The 20,472-nt window shown below is 40.9% G+C and overlaps 1 pseudogene; it reads left to right on the top strand.

Moving 5' to 3' along the window:
- Positions 1 to 297: 297 nt before the first annotated feature.
- LOC123037925 lies at positions 298 to 6,442 on the top strand (annotated as a pseudogene).
- Positions 6,443 to 20,472: the final 14,030 nt, after the last annotated feature.

Here is a 20,472-nt window from a genome sequence, read left to right as displayed (position 1 = left end):
TCCGTCGAGACTATCTCCGGTCCCCCGTCAAGGCTTTCTCGGTCGGTGTCCAAGATGGCTCAAACCGCGATAGACATCGCCCTCAAAAGGTTTATTGCCACAACAGACCGGGTTAGCCCATTTTAAGCGGATATTCATACTCCGAGCGCCGCTGAACCAGAACGACTTTCCCCTGGCATGTGCCAAGTCCATCGGGACCAAATCCGGGCCTTGTGGGAAAAGGTGGAGAAGAGTTATGAAAGTTGCTCCGATCTTCTTTCCGCGTCCACCGACAGTACGGCCACCTCGACAGTGCTTGAATCCAAGTACAGTTACTGCTACTCCGTATATTCGAGATGTTTGGTCCAGCTTCAGGACATAATAGACAAGTCCGCCTCCCAGTCCATTCAGGCTGCTGTCAGTGTTCCAACACCGCCGTCTACGGGCTGTCGTTTGCCACCAGTCGACACCGAAGTTTTCGCTGGTGATTACCTGCGTTGGCCCACCTTCAGAGATCTTTTTTCCGCGATATACATCCACAACTCGCGTCTTACACCGGTAGAGAAGTTGTTCCACCTACTGTCCAAAACAAGTGGCGATGCGCACGCCATTGTTTCTAAAGCCCCGCTGACCAACGAAGGGTTTATCTCCGCGTGGCGAACCCTCACCGACCGCTTCGAAAATCGGCGGTTATTAGTCAATAGCCAGTTGAAAATCCTCTTCAACATTCAGGCAGTACCCCAGGAGTCCGGAGCCGCTCTGAAAGAGCTGCAAGGCACAATCCAAAGTTGCCTGACAGCCTTAGAGATGTCCTCTATTCAAGTCGAGACTTGGGATTGTCTCCTGGTGTACATGGTTTCTTTAAAGCTTCCCAAAATCACGCTGTCGTTGTGGGAGCAATCCATTCACAACAAGGCTGAGATTCCAACGTGGAATGAGTTAGACTTGTTCTTGACAGAGCGTCATCGCACTCTGGAGGCTATCGATGACATCAGGCCTAGCAGTTCAGGTCAGTTTCCGCCAAGGTCGACACCTGCGAGCGCCCCAGCGCGTAGGCTTAATTCCTACGAGGCCAGAGTGACTCCAGCCCCAAGAGGGTGCGATCTCTGCTCCAGAGAGAATCATCCTGTTCGCTTATGCCCGCGCTTCCTTGAGATGGATGTAAATGGTCGCTCCGACTACATTAAGAAAAAGCAGCTTTGCCTGAACTGTTTTGCACGAGGGCACCTGCAACGGGATTGCACTAGCGCCCATAGCTGCTTCACGTGCCACAGCCGTCATCACACCCTCCTGCACCGCGGTAATCCATTCGCGGTCGCTCCAAGTCCGTCTGCGCCATCCAGGTCTCGACCCGCTCCTACTACAAGAGGCACGAGCCCCACAGAGGATCACTCTGATGTGCAAGTGTGCTTCGCTTCCGGCTCAAGAGCCGTCTTACTGGGCACAGCCCTCATTAACATTTGCCATTTAGGGTGCAATTTCCAGGCGCGAGCCCTAATCGATTCTGGTTCCGAGGCAACCTTTATTACGGAGAGACTTTTCAACCTCGTCAAACTTCCCTTCAAGACTATCCAGGTCCAAGTCTCTGGTCTTAATCAAACCGTTGCCGCCCAGTCCACGAAACTCTGTAATTTTTCTATTCGATCGCCTTCCAGACCCGGGCTGCATTTAGAAACTTCAGCTTACGTTCATCCGCAGCTGACCGGGAATCTGCCTTCGTATCCAGTCCCTCGAGATCTTCTTAAGGGAATTCCTGACATCCCCCTTGCAGATCCCAAGTTCTTCGAGAGCTCCCAAATCGATGTCTTGATAGGAGCCGACATTCTTCCGTCCATCCTCCTCGGCAACGCCAGGGCTAACATTTGCGGTTCACTTCTCGGCCAGGAAACCATTTTTGGATGGGTGTTGACAGGTCCCATATCTCCAGCGGCCCCCCGCAATTTGTCCAGCTTCTCCACTCGAGTTACCTGCGGACTCGACGACTCGTTGGATCATCTCCTTACCAAATTCTGGGAGGTGGAGGAAGTGCCCACACAGATAGTCCCCGAGTCCGATTCCGTCTGCGAACACAATTTTGTCCAGACTACAAGAAGGGACAATCGAGGCAAATACGTTGTGATGTTCCCCTTGCGCGATCCCGAGCATAATGGTTCCGAGCTCGCATCTTCACGATCCTTTGCTCTGGCTCAATTTCTGCGTAACGAGCAGCGCCTAAAAAGAGATCCGCCCCTGAAAGCCCGGTATGACTCCATAATCCAAGAATACCTCGACTTAGGTCACATGGCCGAGGTCCCTTTGACGAGCAGTTCCGCCACGTACTACCTTCCACATCACGCCGTTCTTAAACCCGAGAGCACAACCACTAAAGTGCGGGTGGTTTTCAACGCCTCTAGCCCTTCCGCAAACGGGACCAGTCTGAATGACATACTTTACGCGGGCCCGGTCTTACAATCCGACCTCACGATTCAAATCCTGAAGTGGCGATACTTTAGGTTCGTCTTCAACGCCGACATCGAGAAGATGTATCGGAAAATTTGGGTAGACCCCCAGCATACTCCCTTGCAGCGTATTCTATTCCGCAACTCCAATGGGGAAATCCGCGACTACGAGTTGAAGACAGTCACCTTCGGGGTCAATTGTGCCCCGTTCCTAGCGATCCGTGTCCTGCAACAGCTCGCCGGCGACGAAGAGTCGAGGTATCCGCAGGCGAGTCGGATTATCCGACAGTTCATGTACGTCGACGACGTACTCGCGGGGGCAGACTCCAAACCCGAAGCGCAAGCGGCTATCCGCGAGCTCCAGGGGCCCTGGATTCAGCAGGATTCCCCCTTAGAAAATGGACATCCAATAGCAAGGCGATTTTGGCCAACATCCAGAGTGACCATCTCCTTCGCGCGGACTTCCTTGAAATCGACGCAGAGAGCACGGCTAAAACTCTCGGAGTGCGGTGGAAGGCGACGTCTGACGAGTTTTTCTTCATTCCGCCCGAACTGACCCTGGGTTCAACGTTCACAAAGCGTCAAATCCTATCCCAAATCGCCAAACTATTTGATCCAGCGGGTTGGCTCGCCCCCTTCATAGTCCGGGCAAAGATGTTCATGCAGGACATTTGGCTCCAAAATCTAGGATGGGACGATGCCCTCCCTCGAGATTTTTGCCAAAGATGGGTTGACTTCCTGGAAAATTACTCCGCTCTTGATCAGATCCACATTCCCCGATGGGTCGTCTTCCGACCACATTTGAAAATTGAGCATCATGGGTTCTGCGACGCCTCGCAGAAGGCGTACGGCGCAGCCATCTACGTCCGAGTTGAGGCTGGGTCCGCGGTAATGGTGAACTTGCTCACGGCAAAGACGCGGGTGGCCCCAGTAAAAACGGTGTCGCTCCCACGGCTCGAGTTGTGCGGAGCCTTGTTATTGTCAGAAATGGCCAACGCCGTTCTTCCGAAGATGCCCGGGCAGGCGTCCGCCCTGCACTGTTGGACGGACTCTACGATTGTTCTCGCCTGGTTGCATAAGCCAGCGTGCCACTGGACAACGTTCGTGGCAAATCGTGTGACCAAGATCACCCAGCTCACCGAGGTGGAAAAATGGGCACACGTTCGCTCCGAGCATAACCCGGCAGATCTCGCTAGCCGGGGGGTGGCGCTTCAAGACCTTGCGGACAGCCAGCTGTGGTGGCATGGTCCTGTCTGGCTGCAGTGGCCTCGCTGCGAGTGGCCCACTCAAGGCTATGAACCCCCTGTGACTGAACTCGAGAAGCGAGCAGGTCCATGTTGCGAAGGTACCCCCTGAAGACATTCTGGAGCGTTTTTCCACACTCGACAAGGCGTTGCGAGTCCTCGCTTACGCTCATCGGTTCATCCAGCGTTCGCGAAAGCTCATGTCCCCGTTTGAGGATCCCTTGACAGCTCCTGAAATTGCGTCGGCCGAGCGGCTCCTGATTTCCGTCACGCAACGCAGGCACTTTGCCCTTGAGATTGGCTGCTTAAGCCAAAAACGGCCAGTGCCAGCATCCAGCCTTGTCCAAAACCTGAACCCGTTCATTGATTCCCAAGGGCTCATGAGAGCATGCGGCCGAGTCACGGCCTCCGAACTTCTCCAGTATGATGAACGGCACCCTGTCATCCTTCCATACGACTGCCATCTGTCTCGACTCCTCGTCCATTTCACGCATCGCATAACGCTGCACGGTGGCAATCAGCTTATGATCCGTCTGATCCGTTCCAAGTTCTGGATCCCGAGGGTGAGGAATTTGGTCAAGTCCGTCATATATTCATGCAAGGTCTGCATCATCCACAAAAAGAGGTTGCAAACGCAATTGATGGGAGACTTACCCAAAGAACGAACGTCCTTCTCGCGCCCTTTCACATATACCGGTGTGGACTATGCCGGTCCCTTCGACATCAAAAACTACACGGGACGAGCCTGTCTCATTACGAAAGGGTATGTGCTGGTGTTCGTGTGCTTCGCCACTAAGGCCATCCATTTAGAGCCTACTTCCGACCTCACGACTGAGAAGTTTCTCGCCGCCTTCGCCCGTTTCGTGTCCCGCAGAGGATGCCCCCGTCAAGTTCAGTCGGACAATGGGAAGACCTTTGTGGGTGCGGCTGCCCTACTCTCCCGCGAGTTTCTCCAAGCTCTCAAGGAAGCTGTGACAGGTGCCTATAGTCACCAGCAGCTGCTCTGGCAATTCATTCCTCCGGGAGCACCCCACATGGGAGGCTTGTGGGAAGCAGGTGTTAAGAGCTTCAAGACCCTGTTCTACAAGTCCACGGCGACGCGGAAATATACGTTCGAAGAGCTGTCCACGCTTCTAGCTAGGATCGAAGCATGCCTGAATTCGCGCCCGCTCGCGCCAATGTCCGAAGACCCCACTGACCTGCTGGCACTTACGCCTGGGCACTTTCTTGTTGGAGGGCCCCTCCTCGCCATGGTCGAACCCGAGATAAAGGGGGACACCACATCTATTATAAACCGCTGGCAGCACCTGAAGGCTCTTCATCAACAATTTCGTCTGCGATGGAAGGAGGAGTACCTCAAGGAACTCCATAAGCGGAATAAGTGGCGAACCCCCACAAGAAATCTCCGTGCCGGGGACATGGTGGTAGTCAAGGAAGACAACCTTCCGTCCAATGAGTGGCGATTAGGCAGAATTGACGCGGTGTTTCCGGGAGCCGATGGCCATGTTCGTGTGGTCGACATCCGCACTGCACGGGGAGTCATTAAGCGTCCCATAGCGAAGGTCGTCCTTCTTCCAACGGAAGAGTCCGCCGGCCCGCAATAACCAGTCGACCCTTCACTCCGGTGGTTCAATTCATCACTTCGATTCGTAGCGTCAATTAATAGTTCCAACCCGTAGTTCCAATTCACAGTTCTTATCACTACTGATCCAAATTTTTCATTTTGTCCTCTTCCGCCAATCAGATCTCACACGATGTCTCCACGTCCGCGCAGCGCCATCGCATTGGAGCTCAGACGAACTCGAGGTATGCAATCCTACCGTTGCCGAGTCTGTAGCGGGATCCATCCAGTGTCGTCGGTTCCTCCGTCTGAGTGCCGAGAAGAGGCTCCGGGCTGTCCTTGCCAACCGGTACTGCCACCGCTACTTGGCCCACGAGCACTCCGACGGAGCGTGTCAGCGAGGTGATCGCTGCAAAACTTGCGGCCAGGATCACCACACTCTCCTTCATCTCTCGGAACCACCGATGGCATCACGGCAGTCCCGCCCGGCAGCACGCCGGTCGCAGAGATCCGCTGCCACTCCGCAACACTCCTCAGCCGCTCCTCGGCCCTCGTCCGCCACTCCACGGCATTCTACAGCCACTCCTCGGCCCTCGTCCGCCACTCCACGGCATTCCTCAGCCGCTCCTCGGCACTCGTCCGCCACTCCACGGCACTCATCTGACACTCCGCGGCAATTTTCTGCTACTCGTCGGGGTGCCACGCAGCTTGCGGTCACAGCTCCGTCCCTAACGTCCCTTCTACAGCGGCACAGCGTCAACCTCCTACCGACGGCTTTGGTGCGTTTAGAGACCGGGAGTCGGGTCTTCGACACTGCGGCGCTTATTGACCCGTGCACGCCTATGAGCTGCATCGACGCTTCGCTAGCGTCAAGTTTCCGCTTGCCGACCACCAACGTGGGAGGCGAACAGATCTGTTCGGCAACCGTGGGGTCAAGAATCGACAGCGCTGTCCGGCTAGACGCAATTTTCAAAATAGAGCCTCACGTGCGCATCCGCACTCCAATCCGGGAGCTGAGCGACGCTGTAAGGACCCACTTCCGGGACATTACGCTGGCTGATGAGCGGTTCTATCTCCCCGCGACAATCTCCATCATCCTGGGCGCGGATATGTATCCGAACGTGATGCGGCCGGGATTCCTGAAACTTCAAGATGGACTGCCAGTAGCCCAGAGCACCGTGTTTGGGTGGGTCGTGTCCGGAGCCTGCCACCAGCCGTGAAAAGAGCAACCAGGCTATGTTGCAACCCGAGTAGTTGCAAGGGGGGGCGGAATGTTTAATACCACGACGCCCCCGACTTCATCATTTTTTTCGACTTCCTCTGCGTTTGCGCCGTGGGAACTATTTCTGGCAGCCAATCCCTATTTGTGGAAGGATCGCCCCCCCTACAACATAAATTAATAATTTATTTAGATTTTAAATATGATTTGTTTTGTGTGTTTCTTTGCTTTGTTTTTGCTTTTGTTGTGGCTTTTTTGCCTTTGTTTTAGCTTTTTAGCTTTTGTTTAAAAAGATTTCTTTTAGGTATGTTTCACTTTTGTGATTTCTTAATTGGTTTGTGGTTTGTAATTAAAAGTTAGCTTACAGTAAAATAAAATACATCCTGAACCGGTCAGTTGGTAGTAGTCCTTTTTGCTCCTTGCTACTGGGGTACCTTTTCCTGACACTCCCGTCCAGTTGTCTACGGCGATCGCCTGCAGTCTGATGTAAGTGAGTCCTTATCTTGGCGGGTCGTCCAGCAGTGTTGCCTTTCCTTTGCTGCGCCTTTTTTCCGGTGTTACCAGGGCAGCCTATGGGGTGCACTTGCAGGTGATTTTTGGAGTCGTGACTTATTTTTCGGATCGGTGGAACCCGGGCAGCGCCTATGGGGTGCTCTTACGAGTGTTCCTTTGATTCGATACCAAGGATATTTCCGCGGACAGGACCCTTAAACGTTGGGCGCCAGTTAAACACGAGTGACTTTAGTATTTAAAAAAATATAAATTTTAGGACACTTGGTCCGTATTTAAAAATTGGAATTAAATTATGTTTACAGAAATTGCCATATTTATACCCAATAACTTTGTCGCTGCCTCTGCCAACGTCGGAGCTTTGCCGTTGTCGTCGCTGCAGCGGGAAGTGGTTCAGACGCTGCAGTCAGCACTTTTTGGGAGCTACTGACCGAAACCGGGAAGTTGCCCTTGCACTTCTACTTGCTGGTGCAATACCGGATGCGCGTGGCCAACTTTGGTTGCGAATTCGTTTTGTGTTAACTTATATATACTTTATAGGGTCGGAGATGTCTCCTTCACTGCGTTGCACACTTTTGACCAAAATTATAATACCCTCTGCAAGGGTATAAAAAATAAAAATGTATGGCCCGACGGCGGTTAAAATTGAACTTGAGGTGCTTAGATTTCTGGTCAGACGTTCTAACCCCTAGGCTACTCGGACAGGGTTAGAACAATTTTATGGTCACGATGTGATATTTTAGAAAATGTTTTCTATGTTATAGAAAATACTTCTATATTAAAGAAAATATTTCCATATTGTAGAAAATATTTCTTTATTCAAGAAAATATTTCTATATTTTAGAAAACGTTTCTATTTTTTAGGGTTAATCTGAGAACATATTTCTATTATTTAGGGTAAATTATTTTTTAGGGTAGAATTCCTAATTTTAATAAAAAACAAGAGAGAACGCTATAGTCGGGTGCCCCGACTATCAAATACCCGTTACTCAGGTAAAGGGAGTGCGAGGGAGATGGAGATAGAAACTTTGATCACGCATAACTTTTTAACGAATGGTCCGATTTGAAAAATTTCTTCTACATTTCGATAGGTATTGATAAACACAATAAAACTGCATTTTTACTTTTAGCTTTTATAGTTTCCGAGATCTCAGCGTTCATACGGATAGACAGACGGACAGACGGACAGACAGCCGGACAGACGGACATGGCTAGATCGACTCGGCTAGTGATCCTGATCAAGAATATATATACTTTATAGGGTCGGAAACGCTTCCTTCTAGCTGTTACATACTTTTGCACGAATACAATATACCCTTTTACTCTACGAGTAACGGGTATAAATATCTAAAAACAAGTATCATTTTTACTAAAATATAGAACTTTTTTCTCGGATTTAGGGAGAGTTTAGTTTATGGCGACAAAATCTACATTTGAGAAAAACTTTCTTGATTGAAGAAAAGTTTTCTTGTTTTTAGAAAAAAATTCCTTGAAAATGGAAATTTTTTCTTTTGCTAATTGATTAGTAAGGATTTGAGAGATACATTGATCCGTGATTATACATTTTTGGTCTAATATATTTGTTAATGAATTTGGTGAATTTTCCAAGTAAAATACGTTTTTTTCGTCGTTTATAAAATATTCATAATTGTCATTAATGTCAATTTGTCGTCCTATATTTTCTGGGTATTTTATAATTCTATATTTTTGTGTTTCTTTAAATGAAGTGGGTATATGGGCTAGAATAAAAGTGTCTTTAGTTTGACTGCTTAACCAAGCTGAAGTTTTGATTGATAGTAGTTTTTCTTCGCTTATGTTCTCTAACTCTTCATGTTTTAATATTTTAGGATTATTCCTACTCTTGTTAATTGTAAACTCATTTGTAAATCCTCAATGTATTTTAGAAATATATTTAGGGAGTATCTTAAAATGTGCAAGGCACCTTCCTCTTCTTCAACTCTTACGAGTCTGTTTATATCTTTGGATTGCTCGTTTATTATTTGAATTATTAATTATATATCAAATTCTTTGTTTCAATTATTTTTTCCTGTACGTTTTATAGTTTACCTTCCAACTCCTTTTTATCATCTTCAGTTAATGTTCCGAATAGATATTTGTAAGCTATCCCTACAAAGTTGATTAATCCCCGTTTTTGTCTTTGTGACGAAGTAATTCCCTTGATTTCATGTTTTAATTGTTTTAATGTTAAAGCAATGTCCGGTATGTGTTTAAATTGGTTTTCGTATTTTATAAAATCTTGATATGTTTCAAATATTTTAGTTTGATTTATTTTAATCATATGGTGTTCATAATTTAGAGGTATTTTTATAGTCCCTGTGTTCAGAAGTAAATAACCGTTGTTCGAAGTACAGGGTGTAATGCTAATTTGTTGAGCTGTTATCAATGGTATTTTCGTCCATGTCACTATCATGATCAATTTCAGTATCAGAGTTAGTACTGTCAGTCTCCCTGAAATGATGAGAGAGATTATGCATTTTAGCTTTTTTGAATTTACTTCTGTGTTTGTAAGTGTATTGATAATTCTAAGCTTTTCATTAATTGTTTTATGAACCCTTTCTATGTCCGCTATACCATTCTTGCTAGTTGTTATTTCAATATTGATATTTATCTTTTGTAACCAATTTTGTAATGATTTAGATGCTAGGCCAGGATCTTGATCCATTTTAATTGTTTTTGGTTTATTTATCATACTAAAAAGAGCTTTTTTACTTTCAATCCAATCTGTCGTTTTGTTTTCAATAATATAAATTAATTTTGAATGAATGTCGATACATGTTTAAAATTTACGTTGGTCAATAAAGTAATAGTCAATAACATATTTATCGCGAATATTTTTGGTTTCTGGAGTTTTTTCAAAAGGAAGAGCAACTTTTCTGTGCTCTGCTTTGCATAAATTACAAATTTCACATTTATTAATAATGGTTTGAATAAGTTTTTGTGCGTCTGGGAAATAGAATTTAGTTTTAAAATCGTCATAAGTTTTTTTATACCTTGATGATGTCTTTTGCCAAGGTTTCAGTCATGTTACTGTAAATTATTTTGTTAATAGTTTTATTAAAGTAGTGAGTAAGTTCGTTAGTGTCTTGATTTCCTTTTTCAAATATAAGTTGGTGATTAAAAACGTTAATCGGTCGTTCGGTAATTTGTATGCAATCACCGTTATCTTCTTGTGCACTATGCACCGTTGCTGCAGTAGTATCTAAATCGTCTTCATTTTGAAATACTTCTTCAATTTTGTTATCTTTAGTTTCTTTCTTTGTAATCCTTGACAAAGCATCTGCTACGTAATTCTCTTTTCCTTTAATTCTTTATTTCATAATCAAACTCTCTAAGTTTTATTTTCCAACGTTCTAATTTCATATTAGGTTCCTTTATGTTGTGTAACCAAACAAGCAGTTTATGGTCAGAGCATATTTTAAAACTTCTTCCAAAGAGATAGGGGCGGAAATACTTAGTCGCCCATACAATAGCTAATAATTCTTTTTCAATAGCTGCATAATTTAACTCATGTTCATTTAATGTTCTACTGGCAAAACAAATGGGTTTGCCTTCTTGAGATAGAACTGCACTTAATGCATAATTGCTTGCATCTGTAGTTAAATCGAACTTCTTTTCAAAATCTGGATAAATGAGAATTGGATCGTTACTTATTAATGTTTTTAATTTTTCAAACGCTTCATTGTAATTAGGATCGCTTTTATTTATTTTTGATCTATTCTTTAAGCAAAGTATCATTGGTTTTGCAATTTTTGCGAAGTCTTTTATAAATTTTCGATAAAATCCACAAAGGCCTAAAAATGATTTTATTTGTTTTGGAGAGTTTGAAATTTTAAAATCTTCAATAGCTTGAATTTTATTTGGATTTCTCGTTTCTCGTTTCATAAATTTACATTTATCTAATTGTAGTTTGAAATTTGATCTGCGAAGACGTTCGAATACTTTTTTAAGATATTGAATGTGCTCTTGTAAAGAGGTAGAAAAAACAATGTCGTCTAAATATACTAGATAATGGGTACCTATTATGTCGTGTAATACATTATTCATACAACGGTGAAATGTAGCGGCTGCGTTTTTAAGACCAAAGTGCATTCTAGTATATTCATAGTGACCTTTCTTAGTGGAAAATGCAGTTTTTTGAATAGAGTCTGGGTCCATTTCAATTTGATGGAACCCTTTAGCAAGATCTAATGTTGTAAAATATTGACATTTCCCTAACTTGTCTAAGATTTTGTCCATGTTGGGAATAGGGAATTTATCATTAATAGTTATTTCGTTCAATCCTCTGTAATCGATAGCCATACGAAATTTGGGTATGCCCGATGCATCCCTTTTCTTGGGTACCATTACAATTGGACTGCAATAAGGAGATTTGGATTTTCTGATAATACCTTGTCTTATCATTTCTTCAATTTGTTTTCGTACTTCTGTATCGTAAATAATAATAACGTGTTTGATTTCGTTCGTGAAAGTCAAATTGTCACCTTCATGATACTGAATATCAAAATATTTTGACATTAAATAATGAAGTTCAGTTTTTTCTTCATTATATAAGTGATCGTCTCTTATGTTATTGTCAAATAAATCTGTTTGTAAGGCATAAATATATTCCTCATCGTCTACTACATTTGAAAAAGTTTGTTTAGGTTTTTCTGATATATTTACCATTGGGAATTCATATTTATTTAACTCGATGGTGTTTTTCATAAAATCAATTTTCGCTGATGATTCTTTTAGAAATTTTCTTCCAATAAGAATGTCATAATGATTTGAAAAGTTGTTTATGTAAAATGTTTGTTTAGATGAAAATAATTTTGGAATACTAAACTGGATATATTTATTCAAAGTTACAGATTCACCTATTGTTTCAATTTTAGTAAAATTATTTTTAATTGGGTATTCAAAGAAGATTTCGTTAATTAAATTTATGCTTGATCCTGTATCGATAAGACAGAGGCATAGTTGATTATCAATTTTGATTTTTATGGCTGTTGTGTTTCATCATCATCATCATCATCTTCCTGAGAGTTGTGGGACATATACGAACGATTATTTATGAATTTTTCTTCAAACATTCCTACAGCTTGGGAAGCTTGTTTTAATTTAAGAGGAGTTGAAATATCAAATTTGCTCAACGTAATAAAAGTTTTTACTGGTAATTTTTCACGAATCACTTCAGCTAATGTATCACTCAATGTCCTCGAAACTAGAACTGTGTTTGAAGGATTATTATCTAAGCTAAGTTTACAACAAATTCTACTTGTAAATTATTTTTATATTTAGTCTTACGTAATTCGGCTATCATTCGATTTGGAGGCGTTGCGCTGTTGAACTCGCCGATAAGTAGGTTTCTCAATTCCTTCCAGTCCTGTGGTACATTTCTCATCAAGAGTGATCGGGCTTGTCTAACTAGGAGGTTCCTGATGGCTGCTTGTATAATTTGATTTTGGCCTTCTGATGCTGTAGACTAATTCATCGACTTCTTTTATGAAGAGAGCCAAATAGAGTGGGTCTCCATCAAATTTATTTATCTGCTTCAGTTGCAGAAGGAAATGGTTCATTGATACATCTGAGAGGGTTTGTGCAGCTTTCGTTGCTGCGGCGACGGCTGCTGCTGCTGATGTTGATGGAAGATCCATATTTAATGTTTTAAGTTGAGTTGTTGTATTTAGGCGAAATAATTTGGAATATTTTCACTGGCTTTGACACTAGAAATCCTCATTCGTGATTTAACTAATGTTGATTTAAAATTTTTTTTTTAAATAAGTTCGTTTTGCGGATTCAAATAATGTTTTATTTTCGCGAAGTAATTTTTTAATTCCTTTTTAGATAGTCACTCGCGAGGATATTACTTGTATCCTATCTGCTGCGTCAATTATGTTTTTCGGTTCGGAATACATTAAAAAAACCGATTTTTATTTTAATATATAGCGGAGTCTTTATTGGTAAAGTTCTTTCAAGTTAGATCCCCAATCTTAAACTGATTTTACAAAATGCATTATTCTTATAACTATGGCTTCTACCGGTGACAGCGCGCGAGCAGCGAAAGTGGACTTTGATTAGATAATTTTGATGGTCAAAACTGTGGCCTGATGGGATGGTTTCTAGGCTGCATCTTTTGTTTAATTAATTTGGATTGGCCAAAGCCGTTCACTGCGTTGAACTTTTAGACTCAAATTAAAATACCCTCTGTTAGGGTATAAAAATCTCTGCATGGGAGATTATTTCACTTTGAACTACTTTTCAGTAATGATTGCTGATAAAATTCCCCCCGGAAATAAAGTATGGATGTGTTTTCTTTATTTGTCAGATATGTTAGAATTGCTTGGTCCTTTTGAGTAAACAACAACCAGTATTCCTAGTTGTTTGATAACACACACAAACCAAAGCATAATTTTTTAGGTCATTAGCCACTTCTCGGTAAATTTTCTGGTCCTTGAACCATAAAAAGTCAAATAAACTTAATTTACTCAAAATCAGTGAATAACAATTTTCATTTTGCCAACAAGATTTTCAATTATTCAAAAAAACATTTGCAAAAGTCCTCAAGTCTCTTTTAAAATTTAATGTATTATGAGAAATATGAAATGATTTTCACAGACAAGGACTTTTCTGACTCTAAAATTTTCTGTATGTATCTATTAGCAACGAAAAATGTTCTTTTGTTTTAATAAAGTCATATTGTTTTTGCCAAGATTTAGAGTTGAAGTATCAAAAACATTACTACAGTTATCAAATTAGTAATCGCCCTTTTTATACCCTTGCGGAGAGTATTATAATTTCAATCATAAGTTTGCAATGCAGTTAAGAAGACATTTCTGACTTTATAAAGTATATATATTCTCGATCAGCATCACCAGTAGAGTCGATCTAGCCATGTCCGTCCGACCGTCGGTCCATCCGTCGGTCCGTCCGTCGGTCCGTCCGTTTCTACGCAAACTAATCCCTCAGTTTTAAAGGTATCTGCTTAAAACTTTCCTAAAAGTTTTATTTTTATTGCAGGTAGTATATATGTCGGAACGAGTCGGATCGGGCAACTCATATAGCACCCATAGGAACAATCGGAAAAAATTTTAAGAAGTATAGCTTTGTGGTTTTAAAAATTTTTTTTTAGCTCTTTCGGATTTGGTTATGTTTAAATACTATGGAATCACGGCTTTAATTAAATTAAAATCGGACATCTATATCATATAGCTCCCATAGAAAAAATCAAAAAGTTATAAAAAATAAAATTGAAAAAAATGTATTTTGCCGTTTTTCTATTTATCAAAATATTCCTTTAAGATATAGAAATTATTTATTTCAGAATTACGCTTTAAATTTTTTCAAACTCGGACAACAATATTATATAGCAACCATAGAAACGATGCCAAAATGCAACCCAAAATCAACACAGCTTCATTGTTTTTAGTAATATAGGCAAATAAATCGAAATGTAGTCGTTGCCGAAATTTTTGGCTTATTAAAATAAAATTATTCAAAAATATATATTCATTATCATGAATTATTACTTTGAAATAATATATATATTTGTTGCATGAAATATTTATTTACGGACTTACAAATATTATTTCTTTCTAATCGCAATGCAAGATTGCCAACATTTGTGGTCAAGCATTTTAACCGCTGGGCTACGGGATAAGCAGGTCGGCCGACTACAAGTTGAAGGGGCATATCTTGTGCAAATAATCGGATTCTTTTGGGGGTTAAATATTTTAAGTCTGGCAAGAATTTTCTATAAAATAGGTTCACTCAAAAATGACCAAAAGAGACAACAAAATTTATTTTGACTAGTGTTATTTTCAATGGGGCTATATATAGTATCCTCCTTCGCTTACTCTCCAAGGACTACCGTTCTCAGTGATTATACATTTTTTGCACAGTACATTTCAAGCCCAGGAAAAATTGTGATTTGTCGTTTTAATGCCTAAAAGTGGATTCTCCATTCTTGGGAAAATTAAGTGTGGTCAAAGTTGGTCATAGGTTTCCTAGTGGTTAATATTGAACAAAAAAAATTATCTCTTGACACATTGGTTAAGTTAAAAAAAAAGCAAATTATCTATACACATATATTTAAGACATTAAACATTAAGTAAAAAAAACTTTTAAATTATTAAACCATACGTTAAAGCCCGAAAAAATTAGAAAACAACATTTTATGACTTAACTTCAATTGCATACTTTTAGGGTAAGAAAATCTCAAAATATATTTCATTTTATCTATACAAAATAAAATAAAAACAGGTTGTACAAATATATAGTAGCTCTTTGTTTTTAAATTAAATAAAACAATGCAAAAAAATATATTTTTCTAAATATATATTCTATATATATTTGTATTCTAACAAATCAAAAACACGTTTCGAAAGAATCGTTTTACACTTGTTGGGTAAATTACGTTGCCCAGTTATGAAAGGATATGAAGTTAATAACAACCGATTTATAAGGTCTTTATTAGTGGCAAGACGTGAGGTTTTACGTGTATGATTGAGTCGATACATCTTAACGTCCTTGTTTCTTGACTCCTCAGCTTCTTCTGACAGCTCTCCAATTGAAACTAAAGCATATTGAATAACATCTAGAGCATGTATTAATATTTTATGCACTGAGGAAGGCTAATAAAACCAGGAATATTTTGATGTCAGTTCTTTTGCTATATCTAGCGCTAATTTTCGAAATTTTTCCATGTTAATTTTATATCCGGAGGACAAGGATTGCAGTAATGTTGCACAATTTTCAATCAAATTTTGTTCAATGCCAGTTATTTCTGCAGATAAGTGGGAATTTGAATTTCCACTGCCACCTGATTTTGGTTTATCGACAATAAGACCCAACTTTTCTCGAAATTCAGATTGAATAATTTGTTTTCTTTTCTGAAGTAGTGTTTTATTTTCTTCACCTCTTACTTGCCACTGTCTAATTTCGAGTTTATAGGAAACGTGAAGAAAATATTCAAAGAAACGAATATAGGCATGTAATGGAGACAATCCAAATTCGTATCGATCGGTTCTGATTTCTTTTTGTAGGCGTTTCTTAATGTCGTTCATTTCCGTAGGTTTCTTTTTTTTTCGCGCGGAGTCCCACGGCCCACTTACCCGCCCAACCGACCGAGGGGCGCAGCCGTGTATCGTACGGCACGATTCGCGATATGATAGACGCGAAATAGGAAAATAAAGGTAAAGGTCCGGGGAAAAAAGTAATAGTTAGATCAATCTTGTGCCAATGAAGCAAGTATTAATCGTTTTAGGAGCGGCAGAGAGTCAAGATTTGATATTACAGGAAAAAGTCTATTATAGTCAGAACATAATACTCTGAAAGGCTCATGCAAGGCATAGTTAGATCTACAATGATTTAAAATTAGGGGAATATAATTTCTAGTTAATCTACTTGGCACAGAAAAGTTTAGCCGACTTAACAAGCCGGGGCAGTCAATATCACCATGTATAAGGTTATAAATAAAGATAGTACCAAGCATCGTTCTACGGTTGGCTAGGGATGGTAAATTAATCAAAAGAAGTCTACTAGAATAAGAAGGTAAGATAAGATTTGCATCCCAGTTTAGGCGCCGTAAAGCAAAAAGAAGGAAGTTTTTTTGTACAGATTCAATACGACCAATATGTATTCCGTATTGTGGACTCCAGACGGGAGACCCATACTCCAGAATCGGACGGACTAGCGAAATAAATAAAGTTTTAGTTAAATAAGGATCATCGAATTCTTTTAACCACCTTTTAATAAATCCAAGCACTCCTCTGGCTTTATTAACCATGGACGAAATGTGATTAGAAAATTTTAGTTTAGGGTCCAAGAGAACGCCAAGATCGTTTACAAGAGTTATTCTATCCAAAGAGCTGCCACTTAACGTGTAAGTCGCGTATATCGGATTGGCCCGATAAAAAGTCATCAGCTTGCACTTGGAGCCGTTTAAATTTAGTAAATTATCTCGGCACCAGTTTTGAAAATTATCTAGATCGGATTGCAAGTCTAAATGGCAGGAAATATCCTTATACTGCAGGCACAACTTAACATCATCTGCGTACATAAGTACGCGAGAATGACTTAGAATTGAGGGAAGATCGTTAATAAATAATGTAAAAAGTAACGGACCCAGATGGCTCCCTTGTGGGACACCGGAGGTAACACGGAGAATTTCAGAAATTGAATTTTTAAAAAGGACCCTTTGTGACCTACCATTTAGATAACTTGAAATCCATTTAAGCAGATCAACTGGAAAACCTAAAAGGTCAAGTTTATGAATAAAAAGTAAGTGATTTACAGAGTCAAATGCTTTACTAAAGTCAGTGTAAATGACATCTGTTTGAAAACTACTATTGAAGCCTTTTATCACAAATGTAGTGAGCTCTAGAAGGTTTGTAATTGTGGATCTACGTTTAATAAATCCGTGTTGACACGGAGAAATAATTGATCTGCAAAAGTGCTGCAAATGAGGAGTAATAATTTTTTCAAAAAGCTTAGGAATAGCTGACAACTTAGAAATACCTCTGTAGTTACTGGCTTCTAACTTGTTACCTTTTTTGAAAAGAGGAATAACAAATGATTCCTTCCAAATATTTGGGAATTGGGACGTTTCTAGAGATAAGGTAAACAACTTGTGAAGAGGTTTGCACAGGGCCTTAGCGCAATACCTAAGCACGCACCCAGGAATACCATCGGGCCCTGGCGAATAAACAGGCTTAATACGAAGAAGATCCAAAAGAAGAGAGCTTTCTGTTAAAGTGGGACAGAATATGAGGTTTGACTTGGGCATGGTGTAAGAATAAGGCTGAGATGAATAATCTAAAGTAGAGTAAGTCGTTTGAAAAAATTGGGCAAATATATCGGCTATTGCCTGATCTGTGGTTCCCGTCATGTTTTCGAACGACAGCGAGGAAGGATAAGAATTAGATTTACGCTTGGTGTTAACAAAATTATAAAACTGTTTCGGGTCCTGAGAGAACTGGACCTTACAACGGTTTAAGTAACTATTATAACACTGAGCATTAAGCACGGTAAATCTTGACCGAGCACTTAGATATCTAGTAAAAACAGATTGAGAACCGGTATTTTTATATTTCCTAAAAAGTCTGGACTTTACATTTCTTAAGTGTGTCAACTCTTTGCTAAACCAAGGTGATTTATTGGAAGTTGACGGATAGTACCACGGAACACAGGAAATAAAAAATGAGTTTATTGCAGTATAAAAAACATTAACTGCATCGGACATATTATTGCATAAGTAAAGATCAGACCAATTAAAGCCAGAAATAAAATTATTAAGCCCCAGAAAGTCTGCCTTGCGAAAACAATGTATTCGTTTGGATTTTTCTGATTTTTCTTCTATAACTCTACCCGTATCAAATGAAAGTTCGATTGTTGGGTGATATGGATCTTCAGGTTGCGTGAGTGGTGCTACTCTGGACAGAAACACACCTTCAGGATTCGATACAAAACACAAATCAAGTAGGCGACCTAATGAATTTCGAACATGGTTTACTTGAGATAGAGATATGTCAAGCAGGCCATCAATAAAATCATGTTGTGCTATAGGTAGTAAGACATTCGATCCATCCTCAGTGGACCAAGTAACTCCAGGTATATTAAAATCACCTAGAACTATCAACTGATCCCTATCGGAAAGCTTATTTGCAACGGACTTAATAACGGATAGGTGATTTAAATAATCAGGAAGTTCAGACAACGGCGGAATATAAGAGCAAGTTATGTATATAAAGTTACCAGGAAGCGATAACTTTACACAAATAAATTCAATGGTATTGAATTCATCAAAAAATAACTCCTCAGACGGGAAGTTTGAATCAACTCCAATTAAGACTCCACCTCCCCGTCTAGAGGGACGGTCATGCCTATATATTGTGTACTTACCTGGAAAAACTTCGGAGCTAAAGATCTCCGGCTTTAACCAGGTTTCTGTGAACACAATAATATGAGATGCAAAGGAAAGGCTATCAGAATACAATTTAGTGAGTTTGCTACGCAAACCTCTTGCATTCTGATAGGAAAGAAGGAGGTTAGAAGTTAGTTTTTTAAAATTGGTACACTGGTTTGGCCTCGACTAGGAAGTTTTACTCCTACGGGCCCCTTCTTCTTTATCTTAGCCTCGAACTCTTTTACAACCATATTATCCGGCCAAAAGTCGCCCGAGCATATGGCTTCAAAAAGCTCGTTAGGGACATTTATCTTGAAAGATGAAATGTCTCTAGCATAAGAAAACTTAAACTTTTCCACCTTTACACTATTACAATCGGCTTTAGTTTTGTCTTGTATATAAGACAATACATCAGAAGATGTTTGATCAGGGGAAAGCCGAGAAACGAAAATTTGTTTCTTTAGTGGAACCACTAAAAGGGATTTTGGTGGAGCAGACATTGTTTCTGCAAAACCAACTTGAGCCGGTTGTCCGGACTCAGTAGTCCCATGTGGTGGTGATACTACATTCTGAGAGATAGGTGGATCCACTAATTGTGAAACCACTACGGACAAATCGGAATTCTTAGAAGTCCCTGGTTGCATGCATTCTGTAACGGATTGTTCGGATACCGAATCTTTTTAGCTGCTGATCTTAGCAACATTTGAGGGTTTGCTGAAATCAGCTGCTGATCCGCCGGAATGCTCTGTTGTTCTTTTGATTTCGGTTGTGGGGTGTTCCCCTTTTGCTCCTTACCACCAGCGGCCTTTTTGCGCTTAGGGGACTCTTCTAATAGCTTACGACTATTAAACTGCGAGTCCAGCGCAGATAGGAGATCATCAGCTCGGCGAAAACTATCTCTAGCCACTCCGAAACAGCTAATCAGTCCCATCAGGCCGCCTTTAGTTTGGCGCATGAACGATTTCATCTCGTTCGCAACCTCGACACAAGCGTCACAACAAAACTGCAAATTGGGCCCCTTTGAAAGGTCATCACTTGTCCGGCCAGTAAAACCGGCGCACTTGGTGTGCACCATATTTTCACACAGCCAGCAAGTCATATTAGACTGGTCAGCCCTGATTACGAGGCTGCATTTTTGCAGAAGCAGACTAAATTTTTATTATTCATTTTATTTATTTACCACTGTACCAAGAAAGCGAAATTGAAATTTATAAGCGAGCAGTTATAAGTACCGCAAGAGCGCAGAAACTGCACGCTTAGAACTTTCAAAAGCAAAGAGAGCAAGAGAGCGGGAGCGTAAATAAGTTAAAGTGCATGCACAAAAGAGAAACAGCGTGGATATAAATAGGATAGAAAACACAGATAAGAATTACGAAAAACTAAAACAATTTATTAGTATCAATACAAAGTGCACTCGCGAAGCGAACGGAGTTTAAATTTATGTTTAAATAACCGAAAGAAAATTTAATGTGGTTTTTATAAAACCCACCGATGGGAATAAACGAAAACAAAATACAAAATTCGAAGCGCAGAAAAAAAACACGACCGTTCACTTTAAAAGTCAAAGACGATCCCATTCGCTTGACATATGTAGCACTTTGAAGATGGTGTTTCAC

The sequence above is a fragment of the Drosophila rhopaloa genome, unplaced genomic scaffold (genome assembly GCF_018152115.1).
Source record: "Drosophila rhopaloa isolate 14029-0021.01 unplaced genomic scaffold, ASM1815211v1 contig_218, whole genome shotgun sequence".
NCBI lineage: Eukaryota > Metazoa > Arthropoda > Insecta > Diptera > Drosophilidae > Drosophila > Drosophila rhopaloa.
Note: the sequence above shows the minus strand (reverse complement) of the source record. Positions and strands in the feature narration are given on the sequence as shown.